The sequence below is a fragment of the Hemiscyllium ocellatum genome, chromosome 32 (assembly GCF_020745735.1).
Source record: "Hemiscyllium ocellatum isolate sHemOce1 chromosome 32, sHemOce1.pat.X.cur, whole genome shotgun sequence".
NCBI classification, from domain to species: domain Eukaryota; kingdom Metazoa; phylum Chordata; class Chondrichthyes; order Orectolobiformes; family Hemiscylliidae; genus Hemiscyllium; species Hemiscyllium ocellatum.
The window spans coordinates 13199384-13211804 of NC_083432.1; positions in this window are offsets into that span (position 1 = coordinate 13199384).

The window sequence follows — 12421 nt, forward strand, 5'->3', positions numbered from 1 at the left end:
CCCTGGTACACAACCCCACACACTAGCTCTGGCACACAGCCCCACACACTAGCCCTGCTACGCAACCCCACACACTAGCTCTGAAACACAGCCCCACACACTAGAACTGCTACACATCCCCACACTCTAGCTCTGGACCTCAGTCCAACATACTAGCCCTGGACCACAGCCCCACACACTAGCACTGGAACACAGCCCCACACACTAGCACTGGAACACCGTCCCACGCATTAGCCCTGGAACACAGCCCCACACACTAGCTCTGAAACACAGTCCCACACAGCAGTCCTGGAACACAGTCGCACACGTTAGCCCTGGAACTCAGTCCTACTCACTAGGTGTGGAACACATCCCCACACACTAGCTCTGGAACACAGTCCCACATACTAGCCTTGGAATGCAGTCCCGCACTCCTAGCCCTGGAACGCAGCCCAACACACTAGCCCTGAAACATAGTCCAAAACACTAGCCCTGGAACACACCCCAACACACTAGCTTTGGAACACAGTCCCACACATTAACCCTGGATTACAGAGCCACACACTAGCCCTGGAACATATCCTCACACACTAGCTCTGGAACACAGCCCCATACACCAGCCCTGGAGCACAGCCCCACACACTAGCCCAGAAACACAGTAAGACACTAGCCCTGGAACACAGCCCAACACACTAGCCCTGAAACACAGTCACACGCTAGCCCTGAAACACAGTCCCACACACTAGCCCTGGAACACAGCCCCACACACTAGCCCTGAAACACAGTCCCACACACTAGCCCTGGAACACAGTCCCATATACTAGCCCTGGAACACATACCCACACACTAGCCGTTAAACTCAGTTCCACACACTAGCTCTGGCACACAGCCCCACACACTAGCCCTGCTACGCAACCCCACACACTAGCTCTGGAACACAGCCCAACACATTAGCCCAGATACACAACCCCACACACTAGCTCTGGCACACAGTCCCTACACCCTAGCCCTGCGATACAACCCCACACACTAGCTCTGAAACACAGCCCCACACACTAGAACTGCTACACATCCCCACACTCTAGCTCTGGACCTCAGTCCAACATACTAGCCCTGGACCACAGCCCCACACACTAGCACTGGAACACAGCCCCACACACTAGCACTGGAACACCGTCCCACGCATTAGCCCTGGAACACAGCCCCACACACTAGCTCTGAAACACAGTCCCACACAGCAGTCCTGGAACACAGTCGCACACGTTAGCCCTGGAACTCAGTCCTACTCACTAGGTGTGGAACACATCCCCACACACTAGCTCTGGAACACAGTCCCACATACTAGCCTTGGAATGCAGTCCCGCACTCCTAGCCCTGGAACGCAGCCCAACACACTAGCCCTGAAACATAGTCCAAAACACTAGCCCTGGAACACACCCCCACACACTAGCTTTGGAACACAGTCCCACACATTAACCCTGGATTACAGAGCCACACACTAGCCCTGGAACATATCCTCACACACTAGCTCTGGAACACAGCCCCATACACCAGCCCTGGAGCACAGCCCCACACACTAGCCCAGAAACACAGTAAGACACTAGCCCTGGAACACAGCCCAACACACTAGCCCTGAAACACAGTCACACGCTAGCCCTGAAACACAGTCCCACACACTAGCCCTGGAACACAGCCCCACACACTAGCCCTGAAACACAGTCCCACACACTAGCCCTGGAACACAGTCCCATATACTAGCCCTGGAACACATACCCACACACTAGCCGTTAAACTCAGTTCCACACACTAGCTCTGGCACACAGCCCCACACACTAGCCCTGCTACGCAACCCCACACACTAGCTCTGGAACACAGCCCAACACATTAGCCCAGATACACAACCCCACACACTAGCTCTGGCACACAGTCCCTACACCCTAGCCCTGCGATACAACCCCACACACTAGCTCTGGAACACATCCCCACACACTAGAACTGCTACACAACTCCACACTCTAGCTCTGAACCTCAGTCCAACATACTAGCCCTGCTACACAGCCCCAAATACTAGCACTGGAACACAGTCTCACATAAAAGCCCTGGAACACAGCCCAACACACTAGTTCTGGAACACAGTCCCACACACTAGCTCTGGAACACAGCCCCACACACCAGCCCTGGAGCACAGCCCCACACACTAGCTCGGGAACACAGCCCCACACACTAGCCCTGGAACTCAGTCCCACACACTAGCCCTGCTACACAACCCCACATACTTGCCCTGGAACTCAGCCCCACACACTAGACATGAAACTCAGTCCCACACACTAGCTCTGAAACATAGTCCCACAAACTAGCCCTGGAACACAGTCCCACACACTAGCCTTGGAACACAGCCACACACACTAGCCCTGAAACACAGTCCCACACACTAGCTTTGGAACACAGTCCCACACATTAGCCCTGGAACACAACCCTGCATGTGAGCTCTGGAACGCCATCCCACACATTAGCCCAGGAACACAGTGCCACACATTAGCCCTGGAACACATCCTCACACACTAGCCCTGGTACACAACCCCACACACTAGCTCTGGCACACAGCCCCACACACTAGCCCTGCTACGCAACCCCACACACTAGCTCTGAAACACAGCCCCACACACTAGAACTGCTACACATCCCCACACTCTAGCTCTGGACCTCAGACCAACATACTCGCCCTGGACCACAGCCCCACACACTAGCACTGGAACACAGCCCCACACACTAGCACTGGAACACCGTCCCACACACTAGCCTTGGAACATATCCTCACACACTAGCTCTGGAACACAGCCCCACACACTAGCCCTGGAACACAGTCACACACATTAGCCCTGGAACTCAGTCCTAACCACTAGCTATGGAACACAGTCCAACATACAGCTCTGGAACATAGTCCCACACACTAGCTCTGAAACACAGCCCCACACACTAGCTCTGGAACACAGTTCCACACACTAGCTCTGGAACACAGTCCCACGCACTAGCTCTGCAACTCAGTCCCACACACTAGCCCTGCTACACAACCCCACACACTAGCTCTGGCACACAGCCCCACACACTAGCTCTGGAACACAGCCCCACACATTAGCCTTGGAACACAGCCCCACACACTAGCCCTGAAACACAGCCCGACACACTAGCCCCGGAACACAGTCCCACACACTAGCCTTGGAACACAGCCCCACACACTAGACCTGAAACACAGCCCCACACACTAGCTTTGGAACAAAGTCCCACACATTAGCACTGGAACACAGTCCCACACATTAGCACTGGAACACAATCCTGCACTCGAACTCTGGAACACAGTCGCACACATTAGCCCTGCAACACAGTGTCACACACGAGCCCTGGAACACAGCCCCACACAATGGCCCTTGAACACAGTCCCACACACTAGCCCTGGAACACAACCCTGCACTCGAGCTGTGGAACACAGTCGCACACATTAGCCCTGGAACACACTGCCACACACTAGTTCTGGAACACAGTCTCACACATTAGCCCTGGAACACAGCCCCACACAATAGTTCTGTAACACAGTCGCACACATTAGCCCTGGAACTCAGTCCTACCCACTAGCTATGGAACACAGCCGAACACACAGCTCTGGAACATCGTCCCACACACTAGCCCTGCTACACAGCCCCACACACTAGCTCTGGAACTCAGTCCCACACACTAGCCCTGCAACACAGCCCAACACAGTAGCCCTGGAACACAGTCACACAAATTAGCCCTGGAACTCAGTCCTACACACTGGCTCTGGAACACAACCGCACGCATTAGTTCTGGAAGCCAGTCCCACACACTAGCTCTGGAACACAGTCCCACACACTTGCCCTGGAACACAGTCACACACATTAGCCCTGGAACTCAGTCCTAACCACTAGCTATGGAACACAGTCCAACATACAGCTCTGGAACATAGTCCCACACACTAGCTCTGAAACACAGCCCCACACACTAGCTCTGGAACACAGTTCCACACACTAGCTCTGGAACACAGTCCCACGCACTAGCTCTGCAACTCAGTCCCACACACTAGCCCTGCTACACAACCCCACACACTAGCTCTGGCACACAGCCCCACACACTAGCTCTGGAACACAGCCCCACACATTAGCCTTGGAACACAGCCCCACACACTAGCCCTGAAACACAGCCCGACACACTAGCCCCGGAACACAGTCCCACACACTAGCCTTGGAACACAGCCCCACACACTAGACCTGAAACACAGCCCCACACACTAGCTTTGGAACAAAGTCCCACACATTAGCACTGGAACACAGTCCCACACATTAGCACTGGAACACAATCCTGCACTCGAACTCTGGAACACAGTCGCACACATTAGCCCTGCAACACAGTGTCACACACGAGCCCTGGAACACAGCCCCACACAATGGCCCTTGAACACAGTCCCACACACTAGCCCTGGAACACAACCCTGCACTCGAGCTGTGGAACACAGTCGCACACATTAGCCCTGGAACACACTGCCACACACTAGTTCTGGAACACAGTCTCACACATTAGCCCTGGAACACAGCCCCACACAATAGTTCTGTAACACAGTCGCACACATTAGCCCTGGAACTCAGTCCTACCCACTAGCTATGGAACACAGCCGAACACACAGCTCTGGAACATCGTCCCACACACTAGCCCTGCTACACAGCCCCACACACTAGCTCTGGAACTCAGTCCCACACACTAGCCCTGCAACACAGCCCAACACACTAGCCCTGGAACACAGTCACACAAATTAGCCCTGGAACTCAGTCCTACACACTGGCTCTGGAACACAACCGCACGCATTAGTTCTGGAAGCCAGTCCCACACACTAGCTCTGGAACACAGTCCCACACACTTGCCCTGGAACACAGTCACACACATTAGCCCTGGAACTCAGTCCTAACCACTAGCTATGGAACACAGTCCAACATACAGCTCTGGAACATAGTCCCACACACTAGCTCTGGAACACAGTTCCACACACTAGCTCTGGAACACAGTCCCACGCACTAGCTCTGCAACTCAGTCCCACACACTAGCCCTGCTACACAACCCCACACACTAGCTCTGGCACACAGCCCCACACACTAGCTCTGGAACACAGCCCCACACACTAGCACTGGAACACCGTCCCACACACTAGCCTTGGAACATATCCTCACACACTAGCTCTGGAACACAGCCCCACACACTTGCCCTGGAACACAGTCACACACATTAGCCCTGGAACTCAGTCCTAACCACTAGCTATGGAACACAGTCCAACATACAGCTCTGGAACATAGTCCCACACACTAGCTCTGAAACACAGCCCCACACACTAGCTCTGGAACACAGTTCCACACACTAGCTCTGGAACACAGTCCCACGCACTAGCTCTGCAACTCAGTCCCACACACTAGCCCTGCTACACAACCCCACACACTAGCTCTGGAACACAGGCCCACACACTAGCTCTGGAACACAGCCCCACACATTAGCCTTGGAACACAGCCCCACACACTAGCCCTGAAACACAGCCCGACACACTAGCCCCGGAACACAGTCCCACACACTAGCCTTGGAACACAGCCCCACACACTAGACCTGAAACACAGCCCCACACACTAGCTTTGGAACACAGTCCCACACATTAGCCCTGGAACACAACCCTGCATGCGAGCTCTGGAACGCCGTCCCACATATTAGCCCTGGAACACAGTGCCACAACTAGCCCTCGAACACATCCTCACACACTCGCCCTGGTACACAGACCCACCACTAGCCCTGAAGCACAGACTGACATACTAGCCCTGAAACACAGTCGCACACTAGCCCTGAAACACAGCCCGACACGCTAGCCCTGAAACACAGTCCCACACACTAGCCCTGGAACACAGCCCCACACACTAGCCCTGAAACACAGTCCCACGCACTAGCTCTGCAACTCAGTCCCACACACTAGCCCTGCTACACAACCCCACACACTAGCTCTGGCACATAGCCCCACACACTAGCCCTGCTACGCAACCCCACACACTAGCTCCGGAACACAGCCCCACACATTAGCCCAGATGCACAGCCCCACACACTACCTCTGTCACACAGCCCTACACACTAGCCCTGCAATACAACCCCACACCCTAACTCTGGAACACAGCCCCACACACTAGAACTGCTACACAACTCCACACTCTAGCTCTGGACCTCAGCCCAACATACTAGCCCTGAAACACAGCCCCACACACTAGCTCTGGAACACAGCCTCACACACTAGCCCTGAAACACAGTCCCACACACTAGCTCTGGAACACAGTTCCACACACTAGCCCTGGAACACAGTCCCACGCACTAGCTCTGCAACTCAGTCCCACACACTAGCCCTGATACACAACCCCACACACTAGCTCTGGAACACAGCCCCACACATTAGCCCAGAAAAACAACCCCACACACTAGCTCTGGCACACAGCCCTACAAACTAGCCTTGCGATACAACCCCACACCCTAGCTCTGGAACACAGCCACACACACTAGAACTGCTACACAACTCCACACTCTAGCTCTGAACCTCAGTCCAACATACTAGCCCTGCTACATAGCCACACATACTAGCACTGGAACACAGCCCCACATACAAGCCCTGGAACACAGCCCAACACACTAGTTCTGGAACACAGTCCCACACACTAGCCCTGGAACACAGCCTCACACACTAGTTCTGGAACATAGTCCCACACACTAGCTCTGGAAAACAGTCCCGCACACTAGCCCTGGAACTCAGTCCCACACACTAGCCCTGCTACACAACCCCATGTACTTGCCCTGGAACTCAGCCCCACACACTAGACATGAAACTCAGTCCCACACACTAGCTCTGAAACACAATCCCACACACTAGCCTTGGAACACAGCCACACACACTAGCCCTGAAACACAGTCCCACACACTAGCTTTGGAACACAGTCCCACACATTAGCCCTGGAACACAACCCTGCATGCGAGCTCTGGAACGCCGTCCCACACATTAGCCCAGGAACACAGTGCCATGCACTAGCCCTGGAACACAACCCCACACACTAGCTCTGGCACACAGCCCCACACACTAACCCCGCAACGCACCCCACACACTAGCTCTGGAACACAGCCCCACACACTAGCCCAGCGATACAACCCTACACCCTAGCTCTGGAACACAGCCCCACACACTAGAACTGCTACACATTCCCACACTCTAGCTCTGGACCTCAGTCCAAGCCCTGGAACACAGCCCAACACACTAGTTCTGGAACACAGTCCCACGCACTAGCTCTGCAACTCAGTCCCACACACTAGCCCTGATACGCAACCCCACACACTAGCTCTGGAACACAGCCCCACACATTAGCCCAGATACACAACCCCACACACTAGCTCTGGCACACAGCCCTACAAACTAGCCTTGCGATACAACCCCACACCCTAGCTCTGGAACACAGCCACACACACTAGAACTGCTACACAACTCCACACTCTAGCTCTGAACCTCAGTCCAACATACCAGCCCTGCTACATAGCCACACATACTAGCCCTGGAACACAGCCCCACACACTAGCACTGGAACACAGACCCACACACTAGCCCTGGAACACCGTCCCACACACTAGCCCTGAAACACAGCCCCACACACTAGCCCTGGAACACAGTCGGAGACATTAGCCCTGGAACTCAGACCTACTCACTAGGTCTGGAACACAGCCCAACACACGAGCTCTGGAACACAGTCCCACATACTAGCCTTGGAATGCAGTCCCGCACGCCTAGCCCTGGAATGCAGCCCAACACACTAGCCCTAAAACACAGTCCCAAACACTAGCCCTGGAACACACCCCCACACACTAGCTTTGGAACACAGTCCCACACATTAACCCTGGATTACAGAGCCACACACTAGCCCTGGAACATATCCTCACACATTTGCTCTGAAACACAGCCTCACACACTAACCCAGAAACACAGTCACACACTAGCCCTGGAACACAGCCCCACACACTAGCTCTGGAACACAGCCCCACACACTAGCCCTGAAACACAGTCCCACACACTAGCTCTGGAACACAGTCCCACACACTAGCCCTGCCACACAACCCCACACATCACCTCTGGCAAACAGCCCCACACACTAGCCTAGAAACACAGTCACACGCTAGCCCTGAAACACAGTCCCACACACTAGCTCTGGAACACAGCCCCACACACTAGCCCTGAAACACAGTCCCACACACTAGCTCTGGAACACAGTTCCACACACTAGCTCTGGAACACAGTCCCACGCACTAGCTCTGCAACTCAGTCCCACACACTAGCCCTGCCACACAACCCCACACATCACCTCTGGCAAACAGCCCCACACACTAGCCCTGATACGCAACCCCACACACTAGCTCTGGAACACAGCCCCACACATTAGCCCAGATACACAACCCCACACACTAGCTCTGGAACACAGCCCGACACACTAGCCCTGCTACACATCCACACACACTAGCTCTGGAACACAGTCCCACACATTAGCCCTGGAACACAGTTCCACACACTAGTTCTGGAACACAGCCCGACATACTCGCTCTGGAACACAGACCCACACACTAGCCCTGCAAGACAGCCCCACAAAAAGCTCTGGAACAGAGTCCCACACACTAGCCCCGGAACACAGTCCCACCCACTAGGCCTGGAACACAGTCCCACGCACTAGCTCTGGAACACAGTCCTACACACCAGCTCTGGAACACAGCCCCACACACTAGCCCAGAAACACAGCCCCACACACTAGCTTTGGAACAAAGTCCCACACATTAGCACTGGAACACAGTCCCACACATTAGCACTGGAACACAATCCTGCACTCGAACTCTGGAACACAGTCGCACACATTAGCCCTGCAACACAGTGTCACACACGAGCCCTGGAACACAGCCCCACACAATGGCCCTTGAACACAGTCCCACACACTAGCCCTGGAACACAACCCTGCACTCGAGCTGTGGAACACAGTCGCACACATTAGCCCTGGAACACACTGCCACACACTAGTTCTGGAACACAGTCTCACACATTAGCCCTGGAACACAGCCCCACACAATAGTTCTGTAACACAGTCGCACACATTAGCCCTGGAACTCAGTCCTACCCACTAGCTATGGAACACAGCCGAACACACAGCTCTGGAACATCGTCCCACACACTAGCCCTGCTACACAGCCCCACACACTAGCTCTGGAACTCAGTCCCACACACTAGCCCTGCAACACAGCCCAACACAGTAGCCCTGGAACACAGTCACACAAATTAGCCCTGGAACTCAGTCCTACACACTGGCTCTGGAACACAACCGCACGCATTAGTTCTGGAAGCCAGTCCCACACACTAGCTCTGGAACACAGTCCCACACACTTGCCCTGGAACACAGTCACACACATTAGCCCTGGAACTCAGTCCTAACCACTAGCTATGGAACACAGTCCAACATACAGCTCTGGAACATAGTCCCACACACTAGCTCTGAAACACAGCCCCACACACTAGCTCTGGAACACAGTTCCACACACTAGCTCTGGAACACAGTCCCACGCACTAGCTCTGCAACTCAGTCCCACACACTAGCCCTGCTACACAACCCCACACACTAGCTCTGGCACACAGCCCCACACACTAGCTCTGGAACACAGCCCCACACACTAGCACTGGAACACCGTCCCACACACTAGCCTTGGAACATATCCTCACACACTAGCTCTGGAACACAGCCCCACACACTTGCCCTGGAACACAGTCACACACATTAGCCCTGGAACTCAGTCCTAACCACTAGCTATGGAACACAGTCCAACATACAGCTCTGGAACATAGTCCCACACACTAGCTCTGAAACACAGCCCCACACACTAGCTCTGGAACACAGTTCCACACACTAGCTCTGGAACACAGTCCCACGCACTAGCTCTGCAACTCAGTCCCACACACTAGCCCTGCTACACAACCCCACACACTAGCTCTGGCACACAGCCCCACACACTAGCTCTGGAACACAGCCCCACACATTAGCCTTGGAACACAGCCCCACACACTAGCCCTGAAACACAGCCCGACACACTAGCCCCGGAACACAGTCCCACACACTAGCCTTGGAACACAGCCCCACACACTAGACCTGAAACACAGCCCCACACACTAGCTTTGGAACACAGTCCCACACATTAGCCCTGGAACACAACCCTGCATGCGAGCTCTGGAACGCCGTCCCACATATTAGCCCTGGAACACAGTGCCACAACTAGCCCTCGAACACATCCTCACACACTCGCCCTGGTACACAGACCCACCACTAGCCCTGAAGCACAGACTGACATACTAGCCCTGAAACACAGTCGCACACTAGCCCTGAAACACAGCCCGACACGCTAGCCCTGAAACACAGTCCCACACACTAGCCCTGGAACACAGCCCCACACACTAGCCCTGAAACACAGTCCCACGCACTAGCTCTGCAACTCAGTCCCACACACTAGCCCTGCTACACAACCCCACACACTAGCTCTGGCACATAGCCCCACACACTAGCCCTGCTACGCAACCCCACACACTAGCTCCGGAACACAGCCCCACACATTAGCCCAGATGCACAGCCCCACACACTACCTCTGTCACACAGCCCTACACACTAGCCCTGCAATACAACCCCACACCCTAACTCTGGAACACAGCCCCACACACTAGAACTGCTACACAACTCCACACTCTAGCTCTGGACCTCAGCCCAACATACTAGCCCTGAAACACAGCCCCACACACTAGCTCTGGAACACAGCCTCACACACTAGCCCTGAAACACAGTCCCACACACTAGCTCTGGAACACAGTTCCACACACTAGCCCTGGAACACAGTCCCACGCACTAGCTCTGCAACTCAGTCCCACACACTAGCCCTGATACACAACCCCACACACTAGCTCTGGAACACAGCCCCACACATTAGCCCAGAAAAACAACCCCACACACTAGCTCTGGCACACAGCCCTACAAACTAGCCTTGCGATACAACCCCACACCCTAGCTCTGGAACACAGCCACACACACTAGAACTGCTACACAACTCCACACTCTAGCTCTGAACCTCAGTCCAACATACTAGCCCTGCTACATAGCCACACATACTAGCACTGGAACACAGCCCCACATACAAGCCCTGGAACACAGCCCAACACACTAGTTCTGGAACACAGTCCCACACACTAGCCCTGGAACACAGCCTCACACACTAGTTCTGGAACATAGTCCCACACACTAGCTCTGGAAAACAGTCCCGCACACTAGCCCTGGAACTCAGTCCCACACACTAGCCCTGCTACACAACCCCATGTACTTGCCCTGGAACTCAGCCCCACACACTAGACATGAAACTCAGTCCCACACACTAGCTCTGAAACACAATCCCACACACTAGCCTTGGAACACAGCCACACACACTAGCCCTGAAACACAGTCCCACACACTAGCTTTGGAACACAGTCCCACACATTAGCCCTGGAACACAACCCTGCATGCGAGCTCTGGAACGCCGTCCCACACATTAGCCCAGGAACACAGTGCCATGCACTAGCCCTGGAACACAACCCCACACACTAGCTCTGGCACACAGCCCCACACACTAACCCCGCAACGCACCCCACACACTAGCTCTGGAACACAGCCCCACACACTAGCCCAGCGATACAACCCTACACCCTAGCTCTGGAACACAGCCCCACACACTAGAACTGCTACACATTCCCACACTCTAGCTCTGGACCTCAGTCCAAGCCCTGGAACACAGCCCAACACACTAGTTCTGGAACACAGTCCCACGCACTAGCTCTGCAACTCAGTCCCACACACTAGCCCTGATACGCAACCCCACACACTAGCTCTGGAACACAGCCCCACACATTAGCCCAGATACACAACCCCACACACTAGCTCTGGCACACAGCCCTACAAACTAGCCTTGCGATACAACCCCACACCCTAGCTCTGGAACACAGCCACACACACTAGAACTGCTACACAACTCCACACTCTAGCTCTGAACCTCAGTCCAACATACCAGCCCTGCTACATAGCCACACATACTAGCCCTGGAACACAGCCCCACACACTAGCACTGGAACACAGACCCACACACTAGCCCTGGAACACCGTCCCACACACTAGCCCTGAAACACAGCCCCACACACTAGCCCTGGAACACAGTCGGAGACATTAGCCCTGGAACTCAGACCTACTCACTAGGTCTGGAACACAGCCCAACACACGAGCTCTGGAACACAGTCCCACATACTAGCCTTGGAATGCAGTCCCGCACGCCTAGCCCTGGA